The sequence below is a fragment of the Camelus bactrianus genome, chromosome 4 (assembly GCF_048773025.1).
Source record: "Camelus bactrianus isolate YW-2024 breed Bactrian camel chromosome 4, ASM4877302v1, whole genome shotgun sequence".
Taxonomy (NCBI): Eukaryota; Metazoa; Chordata; class Mammalia; order Artiodactyla; family Camelidae; genus Camelus; species Camelus bactrianus.
Genome location: NC_133542.1, coordinates 50,429,034 through 50,455,904, shown reverse-complemented (window position 1 = coordinate 50,455,904; position 26,871 = coordinate 50,429,034). Strand labels below are relative to the sequence as shown.

Here is a 26,871-nt window from a genome sequence, read left to right as displayed (position 1 = left end):
GTCAAAGAGCATCCCACCACCACAGCTGGGGAAGCCTTGGAGAAGTCAGGGAGGGTTTCACAGAGGCAGAGTTCCTTGTCTGAGTCTTAAAAGAAAGGAGATGGAAGCAACTCCAGGTATGATCCTGGCAGGTACAGAGATCACTGAGGCAGTACTGTGCACATAGGCCTATCTATTGTAGTAGGACTCAGTGACCTCTGGGTTTTAGAATCAGAGATGCTTTTGCAGGGGTGGAAGCTCATATCAATAAATACCGCAGTTGGTGGAACAGGAGGCCTGGCACCAATGGCTTATGCAGGCTATGGCTTTCATCCACAAACAATTGTTAGTGATATCCATGTGACAGTAAAAAAGCAAAGATGAAATATACTTTAGAAGACCTCCTGGGTCGCTAGGAAGCACTGCAATGAGTGGTTATTTTTCAGAAGCTGTAGGAAGGGCCAATCAAGGATGAGAAATAGGAGGTAAAGCATCACTGATAGCTTGTCAACATGAGACAGTGCTGGTTGTTATGACCATGGGTAATGAGTAGCTTCTCTGTGCCTTGGTTTTCTCATTTGTAAAATGGGGATAGTAATAGGACCTACATTATAGAATTGCAGGGAATAGGAAATGAGAATTTGAATGCAGAATATTTAGCATAGCTTGGCACATAGTAAGCACTCAAAAAATATAACCAATATTATCACCAATATTGCAATTCTTGATATCTTAAGAACCAGTCAATGCCACAGAGTATGGATTTGGAGGAAAAGCATCCAAATGGGACAGAAAATGTTCTGGAAATTATGAGATCGTAACAAGATTCAAATTGGTTTATATCGATCAAGGCTTTGCACTTGTTCCCCTCCAGTGCATTCCAAAAAGTGGGCCCATTAGAGGTTCTCAATGGTGAAGTACCCAAGTCTCAAATAATTTGTTTCAAGAATTTGAGAAGATCATGAGGAGAGATTTTGCCAAGCTTTATACAACTTACCTAAGATGGAGACAGGGATGGGAATATTATCTGATAAGATCTAGCTCACAAACTGAAATTTCATGTACAGAGTTATCTCAATAGCTTGGTTTCTTTTTGACCAAAGACAGTATTATTTACCAGTTTTTTATGATCATTCCCATACCTTGTGGACTGGGTTGTCTCTAGCTGACAAAACTGGGGGTGCTTCAACAAGAGAGAAAGACATTGTTTTCACTTCTGCAGTCTGTCCAAATTGCTCAGCACAGGTGCCTAGTTTGAGAAAGTATTTACAGTACAATCAAAATCAAAGAACATCACCCCTCTGCTGTTCTAAAAGCAATGTCAGGAACAAATTCTTGTAGCAGTTTGTCACAGCAGAGATCCTAAGTTTCTCCCAAGCTTTCAAAGTTTACTCCATCCATTTTAGAATATGTTTCACATTTGGGGACCTATAATTTGGTGATTGAGAGACTGAGGTAATGGAAACTGAACTGAAGCCACCAGTTCATATAAACGGGGCTATCAGCAAGAGAACTCATGATTGTTTTTAGTCAGAATTATAGCAGCTATAATGAAAATAATGACCTAGAGGCAATTTTGTCCCCATCATCTCAGTCCCTGCCTAGGGGTCTTCACATGATTAGCAACTGTTTATTAGGAATTTCCATCCAGCCCTAATTGGCTCAAATAACACATTTGGCTTCTCAGCAGGATTTGGATTGCCATAAACAAACCAAAAAAAGTTACTGACTTATAGCTGAAGGGGCCTGGCTTTGCATGAAGGGGTTTCTTCAGCCAATGAAGGGGTAACAACTCACATTCATGGAACACCAAGTCCATTCTCAACACCACATTAAATACTTCCATGCGTGCCCTCTTTTCATCTTTACAGCAACCTACAAGGAGGCTACTATTAACATTAGCACGTTATAAATGAAGAAAGTGATGTTTAGAGAGTTTTAACTTGCCCAAGGTGCAACAGCTGGTCAGGATGGGGCAGCCATAGTCAGACTGGGTTGTCTGACCCTTGAAGCCCATGCTTTGACTCCCAGGACTCTGCTGCCACCATACTGACTCTGAAAACTGGGTTTCTGAGTGGTTCTTGGGATATTACAATTCTTTTAACTGATCATCTTTCTCTCCTTTCTTTAGTTGCTAAGGAAGTCAGGACCACTTTTCAGGGCTTCCTGGGGAAAGGTTATTTAGCACAGTGGAGAATGGCTCCTCTCTGATCGCAGATATAGGCCCGTATCTCAGCTCCTCCACTTAACTGTCATGTGAACATGGCCAGTGATTTCACCTCTGGAAGCCCTGTTTCCTCATCTGGAAAACAGTAACCTAATATCTCCTTGGGGTTGTGTGAGGACAAAATTAGATGAACTAATGTATGTTGTCTTATCAGTAGACTAGTGGTAGTGATGCATTTGATGAAAAGATGTCAGTCTTGCATAGTAAGTATAATTATTGTTTTATAATAAGTTTGCTGTTATGTGCTTATGCACACCCACACTAGGTCACCATGGAAAATGTGTTACCGTGAGCTGGGGCCAAAGTTTGAATGTCACTGTGCTAACCCCTCCTTCCTCCAACCCTTTCGTCTGAGATCTCTGAGGTCCCTTTCCACTCTTTTTGTTCCTCTTGCAGTGTGAAGTGGAATGCCCTTTTCCCGGGATTTTAGCTTCCTTGCAAAGACATTAGGAATACACCCATCACAAGAAAATAAACTCTTCCTTACTGGCCCTTTCTGATTCGAGGAAAATAAACCAAGAATGCTTTCACATCAAAGTGTCCTTAAACTAAGCGGCAAAAATTTAATCTGATTCTCAAATGCTGCCCCTGGCAACTCTGGACATAGAAGAAAGCCCAGAACTGTCCTGTCACCAGGTGGTTTGCTAATAACTAAGTATCCAAAAAATTTCCTTAGTGAGTTGTCTGGCAATTGGGATTAATTACCACACCCTGTTTCTTTCTTGGCTTTCCTGTGTTTAGCCTTCTCTCCCAACTCCTTGCTTATTCCTTCACCTCCTTAAATCGTTCTATTCTTCCTTCCAGCCAGATAACTTATGGGAACACAAAATGCTAATTTATAATTCTTCATCATGTATTTTTAATGACAATTACACAAAACCAACATCCTTTAATTCATTTGAATTAGCACAACTCTTCAGTAATTGAATGTTCATCAAAACAGTTGTTTGAATAACAATTGTTTCCACTTTCAATCTGCTATTAATCCATCATTGGAGCATTAAGCTTGCACCGAATTTCCCAAGTTCAAGATGAATCTCTATATAGTGACTTATGGAGCTGCCCTTTGATTTGCTAATCATGCAGGCTGACAATAGAATAGACTTATGTTCAGAAGGCATCCTCCTGGAAGGAAACAGCTCCACTAACAACCTGAAACACCGGCACAGTCATTCCGAGACAACAGCACCATTATGTACACAAAACAAGATGAATGGTACAGTACAGGAGGCCAAGCAGAAACCCTTCCAATACAGGATGAAAAAGACACCTGATTTACTGTGAATGCAAGAGACAATTGTCTCCTGTGATATAGAGTTACTTTTCCTCACCACAGACTATGAGGAAGTGTTTCAATCATGTTAGCTGGGTTTTTCACTTTTACCACAATGATTATTGACAGATTCATTTGGGGTAAGAAATGGTCTTTCAGAAAAACACTGGAGGATTGCAGCAGAGCCCGGGGTATGGGAGCAGATGTGCATTATAAAGCAATATGTGGCGTAATGAGAAAAGCACTCTTCCTTATCCTATTAATTGTTGGCACTACCTGATAATCAAGAATTACTGACCCCTCCCACCCTCCGGCTAGCAGATATCTGTGTTCTGTAATGCACCATGGCCCAAACACAAACTGAACTCTGCATAAAATCGAGAGCCAGAGTTTCAGTAATATTAATGTGAACTCTACCTATTCCCTCTGCATTGCCAGTAACACAACTTGTGAATAATAAATTCCTTCTAACAGGTAAATGGTTAAGTAAATGATACAATGCAGTTGATAAATCACTGCATAGAAATTTTAACTTTTAATTACAAAGATGATTTTAAAATCTGGAAAATGCTTTAGACATGAGGTTAAATAATAAAAGCAGAATGCAAAGCTGTCAGAACACTGAGAATACAGATATGTGAAAATGCAGTTGGATGCAGAGAAGGAAAAGGCAAGCTGTTGTATTGACAGGGAGGATGATAAGCAATTTTTTTCCTTTTGAAAATACCCTTTCATATTCCTATGATATTATTATAATAAAAGTTATTTTAAAAATCAAAGCCCACCTCTTCAGAAAAAGTTAGTTACCCCTTACTGTGGAATCCATAAAATGAAACCTGCACGTGATAAATGCTGAAACATTTTCTTTTTCAGGTTCAAGAATAATGTTAGAATCTGCCAAGGAATCGGCTCACATTATTCAATGTCAGACACATTTACACTCATTGGTATTAGTAATTTCTTTGGTTGACTTTTCCTTGCCGTTGTCATGGCAACCATTTCCACTGCCATTAGTACCTCTAGGGCCCAGCCTCCTTCATATAATTTTAGGCCATTTCTCTTCTAACAAAGCAATTAATACTGGTGGCATATCTGTATCCGAAGCCCCAGTGACCTGTTCTGCCTCTTGGAACTGCCAAGCATTCGTGTATGCTTCCTTTGTGATTTTGAAGGTGCTTCTGCTTCTCTTTGTGGTATTTCCCTTCACCAACTCTTACGTGTCTCTTTGCTGCTTCTAATTATATTCAATTGGGATTATTTAAAATTCCTTTTTTTCACACATATTCCATGTTTCCATGTCAAATGACCATCTCCCCATGATCAATAAAATAACACATTTTCATTAGTGATCACTTTGGACCACTGCCATAGAAGAGAAGCAGAATTCCATAGGAATAATTGAGATGTCCAAGTGATTCTAGACTGATAGTCACAGGATTATATAGTCTGGACTGGCACACCTTCAGTCACAAGGAGTTCACAGCAGCATAAGATATGCCTTTGCATTTTCTGACAACTGGAGTCATCTAATAGCCCTTTCTAAAGAAGATTCAGGACACTGGCCTCCTTTTCTCAAGTCAAATTAATTTTTTTTCATAGTAATGACCAATGCAGTGATGTTGCTATGAGATGGACTTATTCTTGTAGTGCTGAATAGAGAATAAGTTTATGCACTTTTTGTTAAGCAACAACCATTATCAAAAGCCTTATCAATTATTCCCTTTGGCTCTACAATTCTTATAGGAGTCTCTTCTAAGGAAATAGTCTAAAATGTAGGAAAAGAAGGCATATTGTTTACAACAAAGTTGTTTATAATAGCGAAAACACTGAGGGCCATCTAAATGTCTAACAGTAGGAGAAAATACATGGTATCCACAGGGTAAAATATGATGCAAATGATTTGTCTATAATGGTATATAGCAAATGCATATGATGTAACAATCATTTAGAAGTTTAATTATAAAAAACAGGATGTGAGTATGTGATAATAGCTTTGTAAAAGAAAAAAAAACTAACTAAACCATAAGCCCCAAAAGAACAGGAATCATGTTTGTCTTATATTTATATAATCTACCATCAAATCTATAAATATTTGTTATGTAAGTGAGTGAATGGGTGGACAGATGAATATGTGTACCAAAAAGAATGGAAAGTAATGCAACAAATTTTTAAGAATGGTTGTCGTTGTGAGATAACCTTTGGTGTCTGTAAGTTATTCTTTACTTACTTGGATTTTCTGTCATGTTAAATTTAAAGGTTTTTTTGGAGGAGTTGAAATAATCTCAGGTTTATGCCTTTCCTGTAGAGACCCTTTCTATATAGAACCCTTCAAAGAGTGCGGGTCTGTTCCAGTGATTTCAAACAGACTTTGCATGACATGAATTCCAAACCTCACGAAGGGCTTTCCTCATGTACTTCATTCTACCAGATCACATGTTTTTTTAAAGTAGGTGGAAAAGCTATGTAAACATCAGAACTCTGTACACACATGAGGATTCTTACCCTAAAATTACTTCTGTTATTTTATAAATTATCCTCCTAATGCATGGGTCAGACTATTTCCCTCTTCACAAATCTTCTTGCCCAACAAATAAAATTCAACCCCATAGTCTGGCATTCAACACCTTCCGAAACATGATTCTAAAGTATATCTCCAATTTCATGTCCCATCACAATATTATATTACCCAAACCACATGCCCTAGCCTCATCAGACTATCTGCCATTTGCTGTGTATGTAATGCAAAGTCTTGCCTCCCTACTTACACTGTGGCCTTAGCTTGCAATCCTCTTTTTCCCTTCCTTTGTATCAAAAATCCCTCAGCACCAACTCAAATACTACCTTCTGTGGGCCATGAAGATATGATCAGTGATGAAAATCAGTCCGTAGAATACTAAAGGTTAAAGCCCTTTAACATTTCCAAATACTCAGGCATTTTCGCTTCTGCTATCAAATCAATCCAAAATCAAAGCATCAGTTATTCATTGGCCTTCTAATTAGGATCAACTGTGGGCAAGTCTCATTAACAAGAGACAGCCATTTTACCTGGCAGAGGTTCACTCAACTCCATTCTGACAGGGAACTCTGTGTGTGGGTGGGTGTGGGTGTGTGTGTGTAACATGGAGTTTCAATTCAGGATTAACGTAATCAGCACTCAGCAGCATGCGTGCGTGTGTGTGTTGGGGAATGAGGGGGAGTAACACATACTGACTGGAAGAAATTTCTGGGATTATGGGGACCATTTGAAAACATTTTTTTAAAGTTCCAAAATTGCAGCTTGGATCCCTGGTGGCGAGGGAAGGAGAAAGTAGCAATTTTCTAGCCTGAGAGATTGGCCAAGAATAGCCTGTAAAAGAAAATAAAATGGATTTCAAAGGATATTTGTCTCCACCTTTTAGGGCATACTAGGAAAATTCACCAAAAGATGACATTTAAAAATGTTTCTCGAAAAAAAAAATGTTTCTCCTTTATAACGGTTGCTCAATACTAGCCTTCATCCTGCCAATGAGCACGTACAGGAGGTAAAACCCACTAACCCAGAAAAACACCAACTGTCAAAAGAGGCTGACACATGGCAACTTCCATTAATTCAGGCACAGAAGGGCCTTCGCTGGAGCACCCTGTTCTCTTCTCCCCCTCCTCCTGGGGGTGACACTTCAACACAGCCAACAATTTGCTCCTGCCTTGAAGTCATCTTTCTGCAGTCTTTTGAAGTATTTATTTCATTTCCATTTTTATGTATTCCAATTTCCATCCTCATCAATAAAGACCATAGATAACACCCTCTTCAATTTGTATGAAAATTTACTCAACCAATTCTTTCCCATAAAAGCAGAGTGTGCTTTCCCTCACTTTGTATTTCACCAGTGTCCCCAAGAAGCTCTGACAGAATTACACCTATGTTTTACCTCTCAGTGCTGTTTTCCACTAATTCACTGGAGGACTGCTACTTCAAACTATTTCAAGGGTCCAGACGATTGATTCTCACTCCTATTACTTCGTCTCTCCAGAAGAGTGAACAAAAGGAAATGGAATTAAATCACCTCTGAGAGGAAATTCTAAGATGGAAGGAAAAAGCTTCGTAAGTGTATAAATCAAATGCTACAAGAGTTCCTATGAAGGGTAGAGAACACCAACCATCAAAGTTCTCTAAAAAGGAGTTAAATCTATTTTTAAAGCCCTAATCCCTTTGGGAGAAGTGATCTTAAATGAAAGATCACTTAATGCATTTTTTTTTCACAAAAGTTCTATATTAACAAACATGACAGCAGCAGACATTAACTGCCTACCTGATGTTCACTCTTCCCACTTCCTGGCCAACAGACTCCTCTCACTCTGCTAGAGATGGCCATGTAACCTGGCCAATGAGACATAGGCAGAAGTGACTGAAAGGAGCTTCTGAAGAAGTTTTTCAAAAAGGAACCCCACTTAGCTGACCTTTTACCCTTTGACCTTTGCTCTTTACGCTTTCCCACTCTTCTGACTGAAAGGCAAACTCAAAGCCTAGAGATGCAGCCACCATCTTGGAAATGTGATAAAGGAAACCATACATCAAACGCAGCACAGGAGGACGACAGAGGCACCTGGGGCTAGTACTCCAGCCATAGAGGGCCTCTTCTAGACTTACTGCTACAGGACAAAAATAAACCCATTCTTTGGCTATATCACTGTAACAGGATTTTCCATTATTCACAGCCAAACTCAGAGCTAACCAAAACAACTATACTTCCTCTTTGGTCAAATGGTCTACCTTTGGCTTCTGTGACACTGTGACACCACATTCTCCTGGTTTTCCTCCTTTCTCATGGGATCTTCCTCTTTTTCTTCTTTGCTAAATCTCTGTTCAGCCTCCTAGGAGCCCTCCAGCGATCAGTCTTGGGCCCGGCAGTAGCAATATACTGGCCTCCAAAGTTGTTCATATCCTAATCCCCAGAACATGTGAATATTTTACCTTAGATGACAAAGGGGACTTTGCAGATCTGATTAAAGATCTTGAGATGGGGAGATTATCCTGGATTATCCAGATGGGCCCAATCAAACCACAAGAATCTTTATAAAGGTAAAAACGAAGCAAGAGAGTCAGGAAAAGTTGTGACAATGGAAACAGAAGCTGGAGTGATGCCCTCTGAATATGAGGAAGGAGCCACAAGCCAATGAAAGCAGGTTCCATCAAGAAGCTAGAAAAGTGACAGAATGGATTCTGCCCTAGAGTCTCCAGAGAGAGTTCAGCCAAAACCTTGATTTTGGCCCAGTGAGATCCAGCTTTGACTTCTGACCTCCAGAACCATAAAATAATATGTTTGTGTTATTTTAAGCTACTAAGTGTGTAGTAGTCGCAATAGGACACTAATCCAGGCCCCATTCTTTTCTCCATCTATATGTTCTTCCAAAGGAACCCAAAGGCATCCTGTGGCTTAAAAAACTATCTGTACTCCAAGACTACCAACTCTTTCTCAGCAAATCTGACCTCTCCCCTAGATTCCTTATTCGTACATCCAGATTACTAGTTGTGGGGAAAAAGCAAACAAACAAAAAAACAAGTGGCAGCCCCTTTACAAAATGCAGGCTTCTCTAAGCCTGTTTTTGCCTGAATGTGTGACTTGCTGAACTAGTCTGTATCTTTCTGTGCTCCCTGTGTGTGATGCAGCAGCATCTGATGACAGTGAGGATGTAACAGAGCAGGACATCATCTACTTCATTCATTCATTCTCTTATCCAAATATTGTTATTGACCTGACTGAACATGCCAGTTGCTATGCCAGTCCCATGAGTAGACAAAGGATGTTCCTTCTTGTGCATCTAAGAGATCTCAAACTCCACACCACCAGCTGGGAACCCCTAATTTCCCCACCTCATCCCACACCAACATCTGCTCTGCCCTTCCCCCCCCAAAAAACCATGCTGTTCCTGTCCCAGGTGTTTTCCTCACAGTAAACTGCACCATCAGTTGCTCATGCCAAAAACCTAAGAGTTTATCTTGCATTCATTTTTATTCTCATTTGACACATTCAGCCTCTAATCAAATCTTATAATCTCCAAAACACACCCAAATGCATTTACATCTCCCCATCTACCACTTCCTCTGCAATTCAAGCCACCACCCTCTCTCACACAGAATACTGCCACCACCTCCAATGATCTATTCTCTACATAGCAACAGGAAGTGCATTCATAATGTAAATTAGTCCATGTCACTCCCCTACCTAAAAACCATCAGTGACATCTCGTTGCATGTAGAATGACAGGCAATCTCTTTTGCTGGCTTTCAGAGCCTTCCTGGCTTTCTTGCCTCTTCCTAACTCTCCATCCTTGTCCCACACCTGGCTTGCCATGTGACAGCCACGCTGCCTTTCTTTTGAACATGCCAATCTCCATTTTGCATTGGGACACTTCTAACAGCTTTTCCCTCTGTGAAAAATACTTTCCAGCTGATTTTCTTTCTAAGACTTTAAGTCTCATCTCAAATGTAACCTCCTCCCTGAGTCTTTCCTGACTACCCTATATAAAATAGACACCCAATCATCCCCCCCAAACACCTCCATTCTTTTAATTTGAATTTTAATTACTTGCATAGTGTATATTCCTATCTGATATTTTTTCTTTTACTGTTTAGTCTGTTTCCCCCCAGGATCATGTAGAAGTTATGACAGCAGGGGCCTTACCTTTTTCATTGCCATGTGCCCGGTTCTTTAAAAACTGTCTGGCACATAGTAGGTATTAAATAAACATCTGTCATATGAGTGAAACTTTTCCCCAAGACCTGTCATTGCAATTATGAGCCACTCTCACCTAGTCATTAGTATAAAATGTCTTCACTACTGTTATTCCCAACAAGTATATTTGATTTTCCTGCTTACTTTTTCTGTCTCCACTGCTGGATGTGAAGTCCTTGAAAATAAGGATTATGAGATTGGTGCCGTGACAGATGCATTCAAGGCAGTCAATCACCATAGTTCAATTAATAAATGAATGAGTGAATCAATCAATTCATGACTCCACAAATGATTAATGAGTGAGTGGGGAGGAGAGTAGCCTTGCTCTGTCACCTGTATCCTCATGTGGCCCCACCACACATGAGGGGCACATAATATATAAACCAAGTTAACTGGTAGCAAATTCAGACAAAAGCAGACTCAGTTCAGCCTGCATTCTGCAAGGGGGCTGCTTATTTGGCTCTGGTTTTCATGCTGCTCAGTCCAATAGCCAGGTAGGGTCCACCTGAACTAGGTATCAGCGTAGAGTAGCACCCTCAGGATTCTCTGCTTAGGAACAGCATGAAGAGGACAAAAGGGTTTTGGGGGAATTCCTGAAACCTCATTTTGCATTTTTCTAATAGAGGTACTGGGAATTGAACCCAGGACCTCATGTATGCTGAGCATGCGCTCTGCCACTGAGCTATTTCCTACCCACTGAACCCTCATTTTGTAATGAGAACAGGATACAGTTCACTAACTATACTAATACAACAAAAGCCATAAAAAATACTAAGTGGATTCTGATAGAGGTCTCGTATCACTATGGAACTAATATTAATATAATTGCATCAGCATTTATGCAGCTACATTTAGGGAGAAATTACTAGGCTCCAGAAGCTTTGCTAAGAGCTTGACACGAGGTGTGCTATCATTAATTATATTTTACAGATAACTGAGTTTGAGAAACACAAGGTCAAATGGTTATTACATGACAGACCCAGAATATAAATCTGGTGTTCTGACCCCTGAGCCCACACACTTCACCACCACACTAGCCTGAAGTAACGAGAAAGGCCAGAAACTGGCCAGACTTTCTCAGATGGTTCTCTCTGGATCCCCTTCTGATTGCCTTAGTATATGTGGCTCCCACCCACCTAGCTGTCCTCTGCTGGGATGTCTGCGTGTCTTATGTTTACTTCAGGGCTCTTCTTATTAAGACTGGAGTCCTCAGTTAAGGATTTATTCAGAGGACTGATTTTACCATATCTTAAGTCTTACACATACGCCTTGGCTTCCCTCCTGCAGATGCTGGGGGTTGCTGTGCATGGCTGTTTGGTGCTGGAGCTCCCTGGCTCTCACCCTGAGTGCCCTGCAGTGGGCTCTCTTGTCCCTGATGTCCCCTGCTCTGTAGCTGAGCTCAGGCAGCTGGATTAGCATATTGCAAAGGCCCTTTGACATGAAGAGTATAGACAGTTAAAACGACATCCTCATTGGACAGAAACACAGAGGCAGTGACATTTCCTATGAAATGCCATTTAAAACCCCACATAAAATGTTTCATCACTTCATGCCCAATTGTGCATAGGTTATTCTCGAGTACTCTAATAGAGAACAGGGCTTTTTAATCAATTTGGTAGATTCTAAATTGAAAACACTTTAATAGATGAAATCACCAGGTGCTTACATTGCTTCAGGATTTCTACCCTGCAGCTCGTAAGTAGAGCATCATTGTACCTTTTCTCCAGGTCATACTCCCCTGGCATGGGGGTCACACACGCATGTCTTTTCTAGATTGCTTTTTTGCTTTGGTATTTGGCCATTTACCACAAAGGACAGCAGAGGTAAAAGACCAAAATGTGCAATCTTGCTACCTTTTTTTCCCTACCAGAAAAAAAGAAAATATTGAAAGGCACATGGTCTCAACATTATATATCTTTGCTTTGGGTTCACATTCTGGGGATATTCAGAACAGCCCGGGTGAATTCTGGCCAAACTGGAAAGGCACCAAGATAGTATCAGTCACGTCTTCAAGAAGGTATCAGCCTACTGTTTAAATGCCGAATAAAAAGACATATGAATAAGGAGAATGTTAAAAAGCTGAAAAAAATGCATCTACGCTTTAACCACTAAAATCGCCTGCCTCAGTAAAGGCAATAGGTAAACTTCCAAATGGACACGATGTAGCTTAAAGAAAATTACGGGCCTAAGCATAGTAGAAACGTAGCCAATCACGATCCTCAAAAAATAATTCATGTCTATGTTGCTTAGCACACAAGACATTACTTAAACCCAGAAAGAAATATTAGGCTTGGTGGTGTGGCAGCTCCTCACAGCTGAGAGAAGCCAGTTTCCTTATCAGCCCAGCAGGAGTGTAATTAGAGACAATAGCTGGAGCAGCTGTATTGGAAAAACAAGTCATTTGTCCTCCCCCTCCCCCCAACTCTTCTGCTCACATAGTTAATCTGAACATAGCATCGGCTCCATCCTCAAGGCTCCTCGAAAGGCAGGATAACAGGAAACATATCTGTTTCCCACCGTGGATTGTGAGGGTTGAAGAAATACTTGCTCTTATCTTGCTAATGCATTATATAAAATGCAAGTAATTTATGTCTGGAAATTCAAAGGCTCCCGAGAGAGGAGAATGTTCTTGGAGAATAAAAACAGTTATCTTCAAGGAAAGAGAATCTGGGAAAATGGCTTATACTCAGTGGTATTCTACAAAATGTTTAACAACAGGCTTTCCCGGGGAAAACCTTGATTTGTAATATTTTCCAATTTCTGTGGTGTAAATACTCCCATCAAGGCTGATTTCAAGCTACCAATGCGACATCACTGAACACAGAGTTGGAAAGACATCCACAGTAGGAAGCCATTATACAGTATTTCCACCACACATACAAGAAATGCAAATAATCTCAAGAACATAGATAATAGTAAAATGTAGTTAAAAAAAAAAAACTAGGATGTGGTCAATTTTGAGTATTGGTTACCTTTGTTTTAAAATAATTTATTGAAATTTTAGATTTTCATTTTTAATAATGGCTGTTTATTACCTTGCAGAATTCCTGAAGACAATCACCTCTCACAAGCCGGTACAAGCTGACTCCAGACCACCACTATCTATACTATCCTCTGACTGCCACGTTACCAAAAGTAATATATAGCTCTCTAGTTAGTTGTAACAAGTGAAAGAGAATGCATAATAACAATATTCATGTTTTCAACAATTTAGTGGAATTTAGTCACTTCTTTAATAATTTTCCCAAGACCTACCTTTCCAGAATGTTCTCTCTAGAGCCAGAAGAAAGAATCATCTAGGAACATGTTTACATACTGTTACTAAAACAATGAAAACCCAGGTACTTTTCATAATCATAATTGTTGAGAATGTATTTTATAACCCTTTCTTCTTCACATGTATACAGTTAAATGCTAATAGGAAATTTTAGTTGAGGCACCAAGACAATTAATATCACATTCCAAGTGAAGTACAAAGCTATGCTGAGAACTTGCAAAAAATGTGATCAAAAAACAGTTACATAAAATCAAAACTACAATGAGGTACCACCTCACACCAGTCAGAATGGCCATCATGATAAAGTCTACAAATAATAAATGCTGGAGAGGGTGTGAAGAAAAGGGAACCCTCCTACACTGTTGGTGGAATGTAGTTTAATGCAACCAGTATAGAGGTTCCTTAAAAAACTAAAAATAGACTTACCATATGATTCAGCAATCCACCCCTGACACATATCCAGAAGAGAGAAAAATGCTAATTCAAAAAGATAATGCACCCCAATGCTCACAGCAGCAATATTTACAATAGCCAAGACATGGAAGCAACCTAAATATCCATCGACAGATGAAGGCATACAGATGTGATATATAAATACAATGGAATACTACTCAGCCATAAGAAAGAATGAAATAATGCCATTTGCAGCAACATGGATGGACCTAGAGATTATCACATTAAGTGAAGTCAGAGAAAGATGAATATAATATCACTTATATGTGGAATCTAAAAAAATGATACAAATGAACTTATTTACAAAACAGAAATAGACTCACAGACATAGAAAACAAACTTATGGTTCCCAAAGGGTAAATGGGGGGGGGGGGAATAAATTGGGAATTTGGGATGAACAGATACACACTACTATATATAAAATTGATTTTTTTTAAAAAAGGCCCTACTGTATAACACAGAGAATTATATTCAATCTTATAATAACCTATAATGGAAAAGAAACTGAAATATATATATATAAAACTAAATCATTTTGCTGTACACCTGAAACTAACACAACATTGTAATCAACTATACCTCAATAAAAAGTTGTTTGTTTGGGGAGGTGGGGAGGAACAGTTACATAGATTTCCACTTCTGGGAAGACGGAGGTGACATACTTTTCCCTAAATTCCCCACTAAGTGCAACTAAAATCCCTGGGTATTATATATATATAACAGATGAAAGGGGCAGAGAAGATGACAGACCAGCTAGGGAGTAACACGGTGGTAAGTTTCCTGGCTTTTCTTTTTGCCTCATTAATCCCAGAGCAGAGGCTGTAGAAGCCAGCAACCCAGAAACACCAATGGGCTCAGACTAAAAAGCTCCCAAGAGCCTTTGCTTTCCAGCCAGAGGATCTTGTCAGGATGGAACGTCACTGGATCTTGACTCTGCTCATGTCAGAACTCTGTGATACTATACTATAGTTTTAGAAGCTTTTACCATTGCGGGAAACAAGGTAAAGGGTACATGGGCTCTCTCTGGATTATTTCTTACAATTGCGTGTGCATTTGTAACTATGTCAAAATAAAAAGTTCAATTTAAAAAAGTTATCTGTTTCCTACCCCCTCAGCTCTATCCAGGATATAAAAGGCTCAGAAGTCAAAGATGAGATTTTGGAGAAAGCTGTTGGTGCATCAAGAGATCTGACCCTGCTGCCAGGGTAGTAAACTGAGGGGTGTTTCCCCCACCACTGCAAATCAAAATAGAGGGGCTTTAAGGAGACCCCTTGGAGAGTCTGATGTTCGGCCTCCAGAGATGGGGATATATAGACTGACTCTTACCTGAAAAATCAAACGGGCAAGAGCCAGCTGGCTAGAGACTTGGATAGAAAAGCAAATGTGAGGCAGCAGCTCAGGGCAGCCTCCATCTCCAGGGTTTGTGACATAAAGGACTATTTCCTGTGGATCACACTCAGGAGCTAGCCTAAGCCTTTTAGATCCTGTCCACCTGGAGGGGCAGACCGCCCTCAGCAGGAAGAAGCTGGCATACCTCTGAATTCCTAAGGGATAAGGGAGCATTCCTAAACCTCCAAGCAGACTAGAAATGCGACATCAACAGCACAGTGCCTTTTCTCTACTGAGGGATCAAAAACCAAGTCAGCAACATGGGAGAGGAGGAGCAGAAGCCCCAGGCTGGCAAGGAACACACAGCAGCCAATGCTGCTCAGTGTTCACACATGACGTTTTCTCGTGTTGCCACAAGCTGGCAAACATTCATTATTTTCAGTTCTCAAATTAAGCACTGCTGAGGACTTCCACAAATGGGGATTATAGATCATTTCATTTTTAATCATCACATAAGCAGGTCAGGGTCTTCATTACTGAAATGCACTTTGAAATTGTTTTTTAATTAACATAATTACAATATAAACAGCAAGAGTAAATTCATTAAAATTAAACCATCCAATGAAATCATTTTTCCCCCAAGCACATTCTCTGATGTTGCAGTGTTTTAGGAGAAGACAGCCTTTTTTCAGCATCTCTCTTACCTCCCCTAACCCTCCTCACACCCTTGCTCTGAACCCTGCCCCCACCCCAGTCTCTCCAAAGAGGGGTAATTCTAAGTCATATTCCAGGACACATATCAGACCATATTTGCTCGTGGGTGGAGCCACCATGCATAAAAGGGCAGCATATGAGTGTGTTTCTCCTTTCTCTTGTTTATGTGATGCTGAAGTGATAAGCTGACCATGTTCCGGCCATGTGCTCTCTAAAGATGATAAAATGATTCTGAGGAAACCGTAAGTGGGGAAAAAGCAGGTTGTAAAAAAATTACTATCCTATGAGCACATATTTTTTCTCATGTTCTCTATTCCACTCTTTTTTAAAAGAGCATCTTAATGATAATAACTGTATCATTCAAATTCTTGAAATCCTAGTGCTGCTGATTGTTGTTTCTGGTGATTCTTACTCCAGGTGAATTGCTCCCATGTGTGTTTTGTACTTTTAGATTATGAGCTCATGTTTAGTGGAGCCTCTAATTTCCAAGCTAACGGTGTAACAAGAACATTTCCATTATTTGGTAATTTAACAAACATGAACTAACACGCCAGGTGGACCTCTCATAGTCTCTAGCCATAAGGAGCTTTAGAGTCAAACCTACCTGTGCTGTTTGGGAAAAACAATCAACATCCCAGTCATAATAACAACTAACTCTTACTGAGCTATCACTGGGTGCTGAGCGTGTGACACGAATCATTTCCCTTAATCTTCAACATCCCAAGGGAGATACTATTCTTATCGCCATTTTATAGATGAGGAAAGCAGACCCTTGTAGAGAGACTGATAACTTTCCCGAGGTCACTCTGCAAGTAAACTGCAGACCCAGAATTTAGAATTACATCACTAGCACTCCAGCACCCAAACGCTCAACCCACTTGGCTATATTACAGTCACACACAAATTTCAAAGCACTCAGGCATGGAGCAAAAGTAACAACACAAAGCCAACAAAGAGATACCAGACTGAGATCCTGTGGTTCCTCATTCACTTGGGCATAAAATATGGGTGAGAGTAGATAACCTGCTGGAGAAACCCACCTCAGGGAAGACACGTCCAAGGTCTGGTCTGAAGCAAGCTTTCATTCCAAGTTTCACAAAACAGAGAGGCTGAGGCGACTGCTTCCCATGCCCTCAGTGGAACCGGCTTGGGGGCTGGAACAGTCCTGGGCTTTCAGGAGTCCAGCTGCAGGGAGTTGAGCGAGAAAATAAAGTTGGAGAGGCTGTGGGAGGGGCAGACATGAAAGCTCAGAAAGCCAGTCCAGTTACACCAAAGTTCACTGAGACTCTGAAGTCCACCACCTAGTGCCTGCAGGATTTTCACAACGTGCCATGGTATTTGCAATTAGGTCTGGAGGACACAGCTCAGCAAAATGTGTATTTCCTGGATGTTACACAAAAGACAAGTTCAGAAGAAGGTCTGTTGAGCTGAAAGCATGAGAAGCTAAGGGTAATTTACCTATAGCTCCTGAGTGGTACCTTTAAGTCATTAAGTAGATAGGTGATCAGTGCAAACAAGCATCAAGGATGCTCGTGCCCGCTTACTAGCACATGCAACCTCTTCTAAAGCAAAGGTATTTTCAAAACCTCAGACTAAATGGGATATAATAAAATTCTTTCATCTGCACTGAATATGTTATTCAGCCTTGAAAATCTCATTTTAACTGTTTATACCACTATTTGCCATCCATAAAAGTTCTACCTAGGACAATTAAGAGAAAAAATTGTATACATTATTTTTTTAATTTTTTTTGAAATGTAATTGATTGACAAGTTTCAAGTGTACAGCAAAGTTATTCAGTTATACATTGTACACATTCTTTAATAATAACCCATACTCCTGAGTATTATGGAAATAAGCATGATACAATTATTAAACTATCAGATTATTGCCTGAGGCTGATTAATCTCAGGACAACGCCAGACAAGGTACTAATGAAGCCATGGCCAGGGTCAGTTCTTGGAAAGACTCTTCAGGGTCACTGTGTTTCATGACTTCCACCCAACCCTTCACCCCAGCTGGTGGCACAGGGGACAAAGCAAGAGAGAGGGAGCAAAGAGCCCTGCCACAGCAAAGGGGTAGCACTGCCTTTATACATGAAGGAAAACGTTAGGTCATAGCTGACATTTAACAGGCAATTCACTCAAATGACTTCCCGTTTCATACCCTATAATTTGATGTGATTCTCCTTTCAACAGCACTCTGATCAGATGCACGTTTCCAATTTACATTTAAAATCACAGCACATTCTCTTTCTACCAGTGTGGTCTTCTGAAGGACCACTCATAATGATAACGCATGCGGTAAAGGTGAGCGTACAAGGGAGGCAGAAGGACTCTGGCTTTAGTTAGCTGCCTGCCCTATCATCACCCTCCCTGCATCTGCCTTCTTCACCTCTGAGCCCGGCTCACCCTTCGCCTGCTCTCCTTTCCTTTTTGGAGCTACCACTTCCTGGACCGCTGCTCAGGGAAACTCTCCCCTGGTGCTGCGGTACAGGTCCTCCCCCTTCCCTGGTGTGTGATCTCACAAAGGAAGCCGGAGGAGCATTCCTGAGGGTCTTGCTGTTTATCACCCTGAAGAAACAAGCAGGAGTTAGCCACAGTAACAATTACATGTAAGTTACAAACTGGTAAGACCCCCGAGGTCCCCTGTTAAGTGTCCTCTGGGTGGCACCATTCTGAGAATTCAGAAGACTTAATGTACATTTCCAGAAAGAAAAGATGCACTACTACTTTGCAGCTTATGGAATATCTTTACAAAGTTAAGACCCAAGCTGCCTTAAAAAAACAACAACAAAATAAAAAGAGGGTATGAGGGTAAGGGGAGGGGACTCATTATACATTTGTTTGAAATGATCTCTAAAACATTTTAAGTGAAGGCTAAGTGTAGAATAGACATATTTTGTACACAAAAGGCAGAAATATCTAGTTAAATGTATTTACTTGTAAATGCCTAAAATATTCTAGAAACAGACAACGCAGATTGCCTCCTTGGAAGGGAACTGGATGCCTGAGGGACCTTGGCAAGAAGACTTCTTCTTATAGTCCCTTTTATAACTTTCTAAGTTGTATTCTTTCTGCTCTTGGGAAAGAATTTGCAAGTGAATATACTTACCACTCACTAGATAGGTGAACAGATTGTAATGCTAAGAATCTGGAGAGATCATCTAATTCTCTGGCAGAAGAAAGGTGACCCTTCTCCCTTTCTCTCACTGTCCCTCCTGTCTTCACCCATCTATCCATTAAAGGATTGATGTGAAGTTCAAATGCATTGTTGAAGTGTAGGTGAAATCTAGTAAACTCTAAACAGCCCATTCCCCTCTCTTCTCCATTCCTTTCCCCGACTTTATACAGAGCCTTCCTGTTCTTAAAAATAAATTTTAAAGAAGGCTCGTGAGGGATGGTTAAGACCCCACTGATTGTTAAATTGAGCTTTAAAACATTTTTAAAAGAACTTATGGAAAACATACCCTTTCTTTCCATGGCTTTTCATCTTTATATGATTACCACCAGTAATACTTAACCACCTAAAGTTTAAACTTTCTCTAAGGATTAAGTTGAAGGCCTTGCAAGTCTTCCTTCAGAAGATAAAAGACAAGTCTCCTGCACACCATGTCCCCCTTCCATCAAGCTTTTTTTTTTTTTAGAAAATAAACATCCTCAAGTTTAGTAAGAACAATTTGATTCAAAGGAAAATCAACTGATTCTCGATTTCTGTTGCAGCTTTGAAAACATTCTTCCTGAGTAACCAAAAAGTGATCTGCCCTGTGAAAAAACCAGAATTCAACTGAGCCACAGAAAATGAAGCAAGAGCCAATATCTTGCATTTCTGCCAATGTGGAATTGAGAAAGAATAGTAGACCCAATTAAGGTACCAGAGTAAAAGATTTGTCAGTTGTGTGATAGTTCATATTATTATTGACAACTATTTGCTCCCTACCCTGCAAGACTTACACATCTTCGTTGTTCACCATGACTCCTGCAAAAGGAGCACATCTTGCTGCATGTTGTCAGACGCAGCCATGGACTTGACTGGCCAGTGAATGTCAGCAGATACGACAGTGCGCTCTCTCCAAGTAAGAGCTTCTTGAAGAGGGCTGCTCTTGCTTTTTAGTCTCTAACTGCAGAACAGCATATCCTAGATGGGATGCTCCATTAGCCTGGGTTCCAAAATGAAGGCTCATGGGAAAGAGCCATATGGAACAGAGCCCCAGCCCCAGCTGCAGCCGCAGGCGACCTACAGCTAGAGGGGGAGATCTTCAGCCCACCCACAGAGTACATGCAAGGAGACAAAGACAGGAATCCTTATTGTCATTTGCCACTGAGATTTGGGGGTTGCTTTTTTCTTTTCTTTTCCTTTCTTTTTCTTTTTTTTTTTAACACACTCCATAGACAGAGTGTGAGCCATCTCAGAAGGCGAGAGAGAGAGACAGAGACAGAGACAGAGAGAGAGTCACTGGAGGTTGCTTTTTACTACAGGTTAGATGATTAATTAATACAACTAACAAATTATAATGATCCCAAGAAGGGGGAAACTAGGTTTCTGGGTTCTAGGCAAAAAGGAAAAGAAACTAACATTTATAGAACATGTGCTCTAGGCCAACCCCTGTTCTGGGAGTTACCATGACACTGCCCACCACCTTGATGTCTGGAATAACACCTTGAGTCTCATCTAGAAAATGAGAGGCTAAGGTTCTATGACCTCTAAGTAAGTTTTCAAAGCTGGCATTCTATGAGTTCCTTTCTGCAGCCTTTTATGAAAATAAGATTCACTACATAATTTATAGTCACCACGTTTTCAAGGGTGTGGATATCTGGCGTAGTTTAACTCCTATGTTTTTTCATAATATGACTGATGTTTTTAATGTACCAAGAATTATTAGAACCATTTTCAGAGAAGACTCTCTTTCAGTTCACTAATGTTTAAAACTTTTTATTTCAGAGAACAAGTCCATTTTTATTTCCTATTTTCAACTACTTAAATCACTTAACTACCAAAAATCTTGGAATTCTTCCATTTGTAAGGGCAATCTGCAATTAAAATTTAGCTTCCTCTTATATTGCCATGAGTTTCATCAAGATGCCTATAAATCTACCAATATTAATGTGAACCTGACTAATAATTTGTCTTTTTTAAAAGTTTATAAGTGATAATAGAGATATCATCAAAAAGATTTCAAGTCATCAGAGTCTACCATCATTAAAGATCAATACTGCCACCATTAATGACACACAGGCAATTGTTCTGGGAAGGGAAATACATCTAGAGTTTGATGAATAGCTTTCAAACAAAGAGCGCGAGTAATCTATCCAGGTTGAAAGTAAGCTTTTAAAGGCAGGCAAAGTCAAATGTAATATTCTGAAGCAAAATTCTCCAATGCCTCTTCTGATCTGAAAAGGAAAACATCTGTAGAAAGATACCATATACGTCTTCTGGTGATGTTAATCTTCTTAACCGTTTTATTTGACATAGTAAATATATACCTGGTGGATAGAACAAGAAACCTATACATTGCCAATCTTTATCATTCTAAGCAAAGAATAAGATGTTAGACCAGAATTTAAAATATGGTATTAGAAAAAATATATGGAGGTTATTTTTTTTTACAAAATATACCATTAAAATTCAATGCTATGAATATTCACTTAACATGTACACTGTCTTAATCTGTATATGAAACAAAGGCACAGACTGGGAAATAAAAAAGGTAAGTTTAGTGAGGAGATTATGTGTGATGTTCTGGTTTATATATCTTTTATTATTGTTATAATAATATCATTAAACAATTAAAATACATGCTGCTACTAGTATCTTATTACATACACTCATTTTAATGTCCTATGGAAAATTTCAGCAAAGAATTGGAAAACAGAAAATAAATCAAAATAAAAGTTTAGAGCTGAAAAATAAAACAATATAAGTTGATAAGAGATGGACTTAATAGGCAATTACATATAAGTGAAGAGACAATTAGCAGGGTAAAACATCAGAAGATACCACATGGGCTGAAGCATGGAGCATCAAAAGGAAAAAATACAGACATGAACACAAAAAACACATGGGATATGGTGAAAGTTGCAAGAATAAGAGAGGAGAATAAAGCGGAAGCAATATTTGGAGACACAGTACTGCCAAAACTTTTCCCCAAGTGACCAAAACACCAAGAAGTACTACAAACTTCAAGAAGGAAAAACACAAAAGAAAACCACACCTAAGCTCATCATGGTCAAACTGCTGAAAAACAAAGACAAAGAGAAAACCTTAATGTCACCCAGAGGAAAAGAGATACATTACCCTTGAAAGAACACTAAAACCATCAGCTGATTTCTCAACAGGAAAGAAAAAAAGCAAGAAGATACTGGAATGAAATCTTCAAAATGCTAAAAGGAAATACTTCCCAACACAGAACTCTCTCTCCTCCAAAAATATCCTTCAAAGTTTAAGGCAAAATGCATTGAATACAAAAGCTGAGAGGATTTGTGATCAGCCCAAATACACTCATGGAAATACAATTCAAGAGAAGGAAAATAATCCCAGAAAGAAGCATCACGATGCAGAATAAAATGTAGAACAATGAAAGGGTGAAGTATGTCAGTAGACCTAAGTCAAACTGACTACACAATAATAACAATAATAATAACACCATATGGAGCTTAAAATGCGTCATTAATAACCTTGACATCAGTAGTACATAAGGCAGGAAAGGGCTGCTCTATCCTTTTTGCATTATTCAGAACTAGTAAAAGTAGTAAGATATACAATACTTTAATAAGTATTTGATTAATCAAAAGGAAGGCAAAAAAGAAAAAAATTGTAATACTACATTGAATAAGATTTTTTATGTTATTAGCAATCAGAGAAATCAGATTAAACCATTTTTCATGTACCAGAATGCTGGCTTTCAAATGTTTGATAATATCAAGTCTTGCTGAGTTTGTTAGGAAATTGAAACTCCTATACACTGTTGGGGGTGGGGAGGGGACAGGCACCGACTGGTACAGGGAAACTGAATGGCAATTTGGAATTGCTGTCAAAATACAAAGTACGCATACCACATGATCCAGTAATTCTTTGAAGCATCTTTCTTAGAAAAATATTCACATATTTTTACAACCAGATGTGAAAGAGGATTTTTATTGAAGAAATAAAGCAAAAACAAAAAAATTTTAAGAAGGTAATTGCTAAACTGGCATATTTGTACTTTGGAATATTATGCCGTATTTCATAAGACAGAACCAGACAGAAATCTACTGTTGAATTAAAATAAGCATGTGAAAAATTATGTATACTGATAACACATTTTATATAATTAAATACAAAAAAAAAGGGCTAGAAAGGAGGGGGAAAGAAGAGTATAAACTAGTAGGACAAGTAAGTATTAAGATGATAAGTTTAAACCCAAATACATCAATAATACATTGAACATGAATAGATCAAATACATAATTTAAAGGAAAGGTTGTCAGACTGTCAGATTAAAAATAAGCAACTTGATCACATAGAAAAGATACACCCTAAATAAATGAGGTGGAGAGCAAAAGGATGGAAACATTATATATGCCACGCAAAGACTAACCAATAGAAAACTGGTGTGCTGTCACTTCTACAGGACAGAGCAGACTTTAAGGCAGGAAGCATTACTCCACAGACATAAAGAGGGATGTTTATGACGATAAAAGAGCAGATCTAAAGGGAAAATACAGTAAGTCTAAATTGGTATGAATCTAACAAACTTACTCTAAAAACATATACAGCAAAAAACTGGCAGAAATAAAAGAGGAGACAGAAAAATCCACATCATGGTTAGAGACTTTGACACATCCTTCTCAGTAACTGATAGAAAAAACAAATATACCATCAGTAAGAATGTAGATCTGAGCAAGATTAACACATGACCCTAATGGACAGATACAGACAGAACAGTGCACTCCACTAGGATCAATTATACCTTCTTTTCAAATACCACAGAACATTTACCAAACTGTCCAAAATCTGAGCCAAAACCAAGTTTCAACAAATTTCAAAAGATTTAAGTAATACTGGTTATGTCCTGACTAACCACAGAGAAATTAAGTAATAATTAATACCAAATAGATAACTATAAAATCCCCATATGTTTGGAAATGAACCACCACCCTTCTCAATAGCTCATGGGTTAAAGAAGATAATGAAGTAAATGACAATTTTTAAAAATTCCATATGCATGTTTGCAGATGAAGCACTAGAGCTACACTTGAAAGGACATTTATGGTCTCAAATGTGCCTATTTTAAAAATGAGAAAGGTGAGGGGGGAGGGTATAGCTCAGTGGCAGAGTGCATGCTTAGCACACACAGGTTCTGGCTTCAATTCCCAGGACCTCCATTAAAATAAAATAGGTAAATAAATAAGCCTAATTACCTGCCCCCCCAATAAAGAAATAAATAATTTTAAAATGTCAAAAAGTGAGAAAGGCTAAAACTCAATTATTTCAGCACTTGTCTTAAGAAGTTAGAAAGAGAAAAAAGGACATCGATTAAATCCAAAGAGAAAAAAATAAAGATTAGAAATTAATTAAATAAAAAAAAAATGAGAGAATCAACAAAGCAAAAAGCTGGTTCATTGCAAATCCTAATAATATTAACAAACCGTTGCCAAGACCAAAAAAAGGCAAAAAAAGAAGTAAAAAGGGACATCAACTACAGTGTCTAGAGACATTAAAATATAAGTAGCTATTATTAACAACTCTATGCCAATACATTTGAAATCATAAATTAAATAGACTAATTCCTAGAAAGACGTAATTAAGCAAAAATATCAGAACATCTGCATAGTCCCACACCCATTAGAGAAACTGAATATAGCCTGATTTTTTTCATATAGCAATACATTATATAAATATTTCCTTATGCCACTTATTCAGTGACAGAGAACATTTATTATAGTAGTTGATTAAGACTGGGGTTGCATTTAACCTTTATTAATTCTTAACCATGTGCTCTTTGATAACTTATTATAACTTTTTCATGCTACATTTTTTTAAAATACTGACTCCAGGGGTGGGATATTACATTTACTTAGTACAATGCCATGGATCTAAGAAATGCTGGTAAGGACAGCAATGAGTATGTTTTATCACTGTACAGTAACCTATTTTCCCTTCTTATAAATGCTACAAGAAAATCCCTGTTTATCTACCTTTGTACATATCCCTAATTTCTTCAGGCTTAAATCCTGCAAGTGAAGTTGATGGACAAAAAGAGATTCATGATGCAAAGTGCCCACAGTCCTTTGAAAAAGCTCAATCAGCTTGCACTGCCAAAAACATTTCCCTACACCCCTGTCCTTCTGGACATTATCCTTTTATATTTTTGTCAATTTGGCAGGATTGGCAAATTTGGCAGATCAGTATCATATTATTTTGCATTTTGTTTATTATTAAGTATGAACATCTATTAGATCTACTGGCATCTGTAATAGTCCCTTCATAAACTGCCTTTTCCTATCATTTACCAGAGCAGGAGAGAGGGAAGAAGACTGGCAAATTACGAAGTCCTGATGGTCAAGGGTCCCAAGGCAAATACACATTGGTTTGCAAACTGGCCCTGTACTCAGAAGGCAAGCAGAGACAGAAGAGGCAGAGCACTCCAGACTGATAGTGGGAGGTACACACCACTATGTATAAAACAGATAAACAACAAGGTGTTACTGTATAGCACAGGGAACTATATTCAACTTCCTGTAGTGAACCATAATGAAAAAGAATCTGAAAAAGTGTGTGTGTGTGTGTGTGTGTGTGTGTGTGTGTGTGTGTGTATACACATATATATATGTGTGTATAACTGATTCAGTTTGCCCTACACATGAAACTAACATTGTAAACTGACTACACTTCCATAAAAAATAAGAATTTTTAAAAAAAGAGCAAGGGAACTCACTCATGAGACTTGTCTTAGGCGGCTGTAAGACAAGTAGATCTCCCCATTGCCTACCAGAAACTTAAAGTTTATATGGAAGCCTTGGGTTCAGTCACGTACACTGTCCAGATGGTCTCAGCAACACATCACTTTCCCAAGGCTACATCCTTGAAAAGGCTCCCACATGGGAACGGTGGGTGGAACTGGACCTTCCAAGGACAGGAGAGGGGTGAGGAGACTCTGATTGCCCACGTCCAGCTTGGGGCCCAACCAGCGGTCACATCCTCTCAATTACCTTCTCCAAATAATACCATCTGAAAAATTTTAATCTAGTCTTCCCTTCCTGGGAACCCCAAAATTGTTTGCACCTGGGCCTTCTTCTTGACAACACTCCTTTGATCCATTTTTCTTCTGGGATATTGTATTTTTTCATATTGATTTATAAGAACTCTTTATAGAGTTTGTTGTTTACTTTTTAATCTTGCCTAAGTTTATCTACTTTCATGCTCATTTAATGACAAAAGTATTAAGGCCAAGGCTTTGTCTCTGGTTGTAGTTTGGGTTATATGCTATGGTACTTACAGGGAGTTTTCTCTTTATCATTATCTTCTCAACTTTTGAATCTGCAGTTTGTTTTTCATAGTGTCTGGATTTACTGCATAATATAAGAAAAACAAAATCAGAACAGCACAATTACCATGCACATCACCTATTAGGTTTTGCTTCTTTAATTATTATAGAATACTAAACAAAGCACATAAAAACCATACCATGAGGATATTCTTGGCTAGAGTGGTTGGGCTTTTTCCTAATTCAAAAGTAAAAGGAAAAATATAGGCGCAGGGAGAGCATATAAATTCTAAAAGCAAAAATTATACATATTCACTGGCAGATATGTATGTACTCAAAATGATACTGCACTCATTATCAAATAGTGTTTTAACTACCAGATGTAATCTATAATGCTTAGGCCTCAGGAAGTGAGACAAGTCAATGCCAGGCTGTGGACAGA

The 26,871-nt window shown here is 38.9% G+C and overlaps 1 protein-coding gene across 5 annotated transcripts in view; it reads right to left on the bottom strand.

Annotated features, from left to right (window-relative positions):
* The window catches only part of PLPPR1 (phospholipid phosphatase related 1), a 486,000-nt gene extending 459,469 nt beyond the window's left edge, over nucleotides 1-26,531 (bottom strand). For all 5 annotated transcript variants that reach the window (XM_074361920.1, XM_074361916.1, XM_074361919.1 and 2 more), the window contains exons 1-2: nucleotides 26,442-26,531; nucleotides 17,006-17,150 (exon numbers count right to left, since the gene is read on the bottom strand). The gene's annotated coding sequence lies outside the window, so the exon portion shown is untranslated. The remainder of the gene's footprint in view (nucleotides 1-17,005; nucleotides 17,151-26,441) is intronic.
* Between the last annotated feature and the right edge of the window lie 340 nt (nucleotides 26,532-26,871).